Raw genomic sequence first — 6,777 nt, forward strand, 5'->3', positions numbered from 1 at the left:
TAAAAACATCCTTCGAAAATTTTGAAGGGGAACTATGAGAAATATTTTTATGGGAAATTTTGGTAGTGGATTATTTTGTTCATGAAGTTTAGCCCATCGTAGTGGAAAAAAATGTACCGAGCTACTGCTGCACATTACACCAATAAATTGTCTATTTTATAGTGATTTCAAAGAGGTATCACATAAGTCATTCGTTATTCAAAATAAGAAGATATGGCTGTTTTTAACCAAATGGGTACGTTTCTGACAAAATCAAGTTTGTCAATTCTGTTAAGAAATCTTCGATTTTGCATTACTTAGTGAACAATGGCAATTGTTTACGTGCGAAAATATTACTCGCTTAATTATTCACCTCAACGAAATTCAATTTTGCCGGCAAATTTTGGAAAACATCATGCAGATCCAGATTTTTTAATAAGATCATTTGGAGCGACGAGTCTTCCTGTACCAAGGATGGGTACATGAATCTCCACAATTTGCATAGCTGGAATATCATTCATCCACACGAGGTGAGAGAAGATAGATCACAATATCGATTCAAGATCAATTTATTGACTGGAATATTTGATGGTGCAATTTTGGGCCTGATCGAACTGCCGCCATCACTGAACGCAAACAATTATTTGGAGTTTTTAACCAACCAGCTGCCCATTTTATTGGAAGATATGCCACTGGCGCTGCGAAGTTACCGAACATTCGAATAGAACTTATCCCCACCGGTGGATTGGAAGAGAAGGTAAAATTTTGTGGCCTCCACGTTCACCTGACCTAAATCCTATGGACTTATTATTGGGGCTGCCTAAAAGACAAAGTTTACGCAACACCCATACGTGATGATGCCGAATTGAGAGAACGCATCCGCAATTCGGCTTCATCACATATGGGTGTTGCGTATACTTTGTCTTTTAGGCAGCCCCAATATTAAAAGTCTAGAGGATTCAGGTTTTCATGTACCCATCTTCGGTACAGGAACACTCATCGCTCCAAATGTTCTTATTAAAAAAATCTGGATCTGCATGATGTTTTCCAAAATTTGCCGGCAAAATTGAATTTCGTTGAGGTGAATAATTATGCGAGTAATATTTTCGCACGTAAACAATTGCCATTGTTCACTAAGTATTGCAAGATCGAAGATTTCTTAACAGAATTGACAAACTTGATTTTGTCAGAAACGTACCCATTTGGTTAAAAACAGCCATATCTTTTTTCTTTGAATAACAAATGACTTATGTGATACCTCTTTGAAATCACTATAAAATAGACAATTTATTAGTGTAATGTAGAGCAGTAGCTCGGTACTTTTTTTTCCACTACGATGGGCTAAATTTCATGAACAAAATAATCCACTACCAAAATTTCCCATAAAAATATTTCTCATAGTCCCCCTTCAAAATTTTCGAAGGATGTTTTTAATGTAAACGTTAAAACCATTCTTCAGCAATATTTTACTGAAAAAATTAACCAGAAAGATGTAAAATTGTACCAACCGTAAGGGCAAAACTATTGAAAGGGGCGAAAATTAATTAATTTCAACAAAAAAAAAATATCTCGAAACGGTAAGACTTTTATTATAGGAATTTGGTCATAGCAGGTGGGTTATCCTTTGATCTACATTCTCCCTCGGTTTGACGTGGTCTTTACGGGACACCCTGTATGTATTTCCTTTGGCAGCTACGTTGATTTTTGATAGAATTGTCTCATTTGATGCTCGGAAAATCCAAAAATGATAGTTGAAAAGCCTCCATCCCCAACGTGTGAGTTTGGTGCAGTTTTTAAGCTGGTGCTGTGATTGAAGCTTATTCATTAAGAAATGTGGGTAGTGCTACGGTTATGGTGAATGAATTGCGCTAACGAGCCATGATAACTGATTTTTCATGACTGGAATTGGACGATCTTGATGTGGGCGACGTTTATTTTTTTACAAAACGGCGCTACGTGCCACACAATCAACGAAAAGTTGCAATATTGCAAGAAAAGTTTCCTGGTCGTGTTTCGAAAAGGTGATCACAATAAGTCACTGATCTTGTGATTTAATACCTCTAAACCTTTTTCTTTGGGGCCACGTCAAAGATAAGGTCCATGCCAATGCTCCACAATCGATTCAAAACCTTAAAGATGAAATTCTTTTCTGAACATATTCTTGCTCGTTTCAGAATATCTCGAACTGCTTTCCGAATCACATTTGGATTGTTTTTCATTTTATGGCTAGCCTCTTCTATTTTTCTGATTAGCTGATCCTCAGTATTGATTTCAGAGGAATAAACTGACGATTTCATGTGACCCCAGACATAAAAAAAATTGTGCAGTAATGAGAAACGACGAGAGAGTAACTCAAAAATAAAAACTGAAATGGTGTACAGCTATAAAAAGGAAAACCAATGTAAAAATGAATTATAAAGTAATGTTGAAATAATCATGGATTCAATATTTTTGATAATTCATTATTAAAAGTCACTTCAAACCACTTTCAGGTATTCAAATTCTCAAAAACTTCACTTTTACGTTAAAAATTTGTGCATTAAAACTGTCTGCGCGAAAATTTGAAGTACACTTCTCAGTTTAGTTTTTAGTGGTGTTTACGAATATTAAAACAGATTTACAAAATTCCGATGTACAGGGTGTTTTTTCGAAGATTCAAACGATTCATAATTTTTCGTTAACCCGGACCTGGATTTTCAAGGAGGTTATTGCATGATACGTTTGGTCTCTCAGTTAGGAACATATTTGCCAAATATGGAGAAAATATTCCGGGTAGTTCGTTTGATATGGCCTCAGAAAGAAACGGGCAAAATTCATAAAAACACCCTGTATCTCGGCTACGAAGACCAGTAAGACCCAATAAATGGGGTATCTCCAGAACCTCCTTGGTGCCACCTATGCACCTGTGAAAAATGTCCGTTTCCCAATGAAACACCCTGTATAGTATTTCACAATAATATTGTCTTCCAAAAGCAAATCATTTAAAATATTCCGGTTATATACCTCGAAGGGAAATTAAAATGAATTTCAATATTCACCGAAAATATAGCCGGGTATAAAATGAATGAAAGGATAATAAACACGATGTTTTTGCTCGGACAGCACATTGATATTAATATATTTATCGAAAATAATGTATACAGCCGGAGTTTAGAGAATATAAATAATTGAAATAAACGCTCCAGTTATACCCGTATTATTTTACTGACAAACGATATAATTCAAATTTTTAATTCAACTGCTCATCCACCCATAAAGGATTCCGATTTTCATGCTTCGTTAATTGACGATTGAAAATAATAATTCATTTGACTCTATGGATCCGATAACGTTTATATAAAGGTTTTGTTGGGTGTTGAAAAAATAATTGAAAGCCTACAAAATATAAATCCATTATAGCAATCGGCATCGAGCAGGTTTGATTTCTGGATGGGTGACCGTTAGATAAACATGTTATATAACTTTCTTATTGGATAAATAATAGAGTATATTGGAAATATTAAGTGTCAAGGGGAATGAACAATCATTCACAAAAAATAAGCTTCATTGAAAATTAGGTGGTGCTGTTTACATTAAGGGTGGTTATTGTAAATATATTTTTGGTGGCGGTTGTACAACCAAAGGTTATGGCCGAATTTATTTCATGTCATATTTATTTTATTCATCAGTTTCCAGAATATTTATGAGATAGCTTGTTAAGTTTATGATGAGCTTCATTAATTTATTTCATAAAATGTGCCAACTATTAAAGAATATTAAATTGCTGGTTGAGCGAAATGATTCCAATTTTTGGGATCTACGTTTTCTTTTCTTGTAAAACAAATCATCAGTTTCATTGAAGAAGACTGAATTCGCTACTATTCAAGAACAGAACCAGCTTCCATAGGTGCAATATTTATCAAGAAAAAAAACCCTCCAAAAATTGGCATTTTTTTCATGTTTATTCTAGAAGGTTGCTTTTTTCAAGGAAGAAAATGAAGAAAAGATCTGTTAGTGCCCTGGGTAGATCTTTTACGCCCAAGGCTCAAAATAACTTCAAACTGGCACTAACTATAAGGAAATTTTTTATTTTTAGTTAGTTTATTTTTCATTCTGAATCGATTAAAATGATTATATAACCTATTTAGTTTTACGTTGGGTCTAATAGTGAATACTTGCACCTGTAATCTCAGTGGTAAAAATGAGCAAGATATTATATTTATTCACTCATAAACTTGATTATTAACCCATAGATCCGATTGGTTATCGGTAGATACAAAACAACATTCCAAATTGCATAAGGGCTCATAACTAACATCCGTAGGTATATCTCCCTAACCTATATAACCTATCTATCGTAAACCGTAATGACAACAGTATGACAGTGACGGATTTACGGTAATGTTGCAGAACTCTGTAAAATCAGTTTGGGAAATGGTTCGCAGTCTGAATTTCACCTAAGGGATACGTTGCAGAGCGGGATTCATTTCAATCAATTCGAAATTATACCGGCATTCGAGGAATGCAGAATAGACTACATAAATAAATATTTGTGTATCGAAATAAAGTTGATTCGTCATTGTGAGCTTGTTCTTGAACAATATGTCTATAATTATCTATTTTTGATTCGAAAGTGTTCTCAAATAAGGATCTTCGTTTCAATGAAATATAATTCTTTCGGCAACCGTGCAGGTTGATACAGGTTAAGGTTTGGTTGACATGGGTAGGGAACCAGGATTGTTGAATTCTCTTCGTTATTCACGAGAATTAAATTAAGTATATTCGTATTTCACGGTCGTATTTATCGATAGTATGTTGTTTCTTCATCGGCAAAGGAAACGCCGGCAAGTCCTAATAAGTGCACGTGGTTTTCAGCACCAATCTGGGTGTTTATGGCAATGATGCGTTTTCTGGTTTTTTGTTTTGACCGAGAATTGTTGTATATAGTTGGGCTATATATTTCTGCTGACTGGTGTCTATCAGATTTTCAAACAATGTACTGACAACTGATTTTCATCATTTGAAGAAAAAAATGGGGGTTATTTCTGAAAATCTGACCAAAACAAGACAGCACAAGCGTCGCACAAGTATTTGAAGCTATTCTCGTCGAAGAAAAAGGAAAGTGCAGGACTAACTTTTTGAAATAACCTTACGTTTGAACATTTTTGATTTTCCAATGGCTGGTTTTAAAATCGGAGAAGATCAATTACCCGATTAACGATTGGATATTTTCAAGCTTGCAATTTGCTTATTTGTCCACTGTGGGATGTGAAATATCCATAGCGGAAGTTTGTCAATGGATAGACTCATATATTTCACAAATGAGTAACAGATTTTCGAAATATCATTGTGTGTTATCATCATCCATCTCTTTGTATGATCGGAGTAATGACTTTTACTGATTCGAAAAAAAATCAAAAAATTATATAAAATGTATTCAAAAGCAGCCAACGAAATAATATTTGAAAGTGAATTCAAGATGTAGAAGAATATCGAGAATTCCTTATTCATAACTTAGTGCAATATCGGTATTCAAGAGAGATCTATACCGTTAGAGCGATCAGTTCAAAAATTAGTACGCTTTATTTTACGATAGAAACCATAGATTCATATGAGATTTTCACTTTTATTTATTTTGAAGAGTTCAGCTGAATTTATTATAGAAGAATAAATATATGCATCCTATAACATTCCGAACAAACATTCATTTTTTAATGAATTTTCACATAAAATATTATATCTACCAAAAGTCTTGTGAAAGGCTGAGAAAACGGTATTTCAAAATTAAAAATAAAGACGTAAAAACATATTTCGAATTATTGCATGTGGTAGAAAAGAACATTTGAGATTGCTTCACTCATCCTGAAAAGTGGTGGGATATCAAAAACGCTGAGGAGAGAGGAGTAGTTAAACTTTGGAAGATGACGACAATACCACGTGGTATAAACCCCTCTTAATAAATAAATATGATGTGCAGTTATTTCCTAATATTTCTATAGCACTCAAAATATTTTGTACGTTACCAATATCGACCACCATGCCGGAAGCACTTATTTCACCCTCAAGATACTGAAAATGTATTTAAGAAGTACAATGGGAAGTGAAAGATTGACCGGGCTCGCTCTGTTGGATTTTTATATTTATTATGGTTTTAAATTCGATAAAGAAAATTTATTTGACATACTAGGAACATCTCGAAGTAATTTAAATATTTAAAATTAAAGCAAAATCCTGGCTGCGCCATTGGTAGAGCAGGTGTGCCTCAGTAACACGAAGAAAGTACGCAGGTTTTTTCCCCAACCATCGTTTGTCTCTTTTGAGCGTGTTTGGTACGATCATTGAGTCGCAATGCCACAATTGCATTGCTGGGCCAGTTTTTTTTCCGAAAAACTTGAATGGCGTTGCGTACCATAAATTGATTGGGACAAAGGCAGGACGAAAAATGTCAACAGCGTTGGTTAGGTGGTGGAGGAACAATTTCCTGACCTACCAGATCTCCAGACCTAACCCAATGTGACTTCTAAATTTGATTCATAATAATCCATTTCCGGAACAATAAGAACCAAGAATTGTCAAATAGAGATAAAATAAAATTTATAGAATGAAATTGACATCAAATGTTTGCTCTCTCACATATCACTCATAATCAATTGACAAAGAACAACGAGTGAGAATTCACTTTTAATGTTGTTCAATGCTTCATCAGAGAATGCACTATCTCTTATTCCTCACTGTTTTCATATTTCTTTTCAAATCGATAAAAAATCCTTCGAATTATTCTTTTATAATCTAGAACCTCTCGATATACCTAACCAGAAA

The sequence above is a fragment of the Harmonia axyridis genome, chromosome 4 (genome assembly GCF_914767665.1).
Source record: "Harmonia axyridis chromosome 4, icHarAxyr1.1, whole genome shotgun sequence".
NCBI classification, from domain to species: domain Eukaryota; kingdom Metazoa; phylum Arthropoda; class Insecta; order Coleoptera; family Coccinellidae; genus Harmonia; species Harmonia axyridis.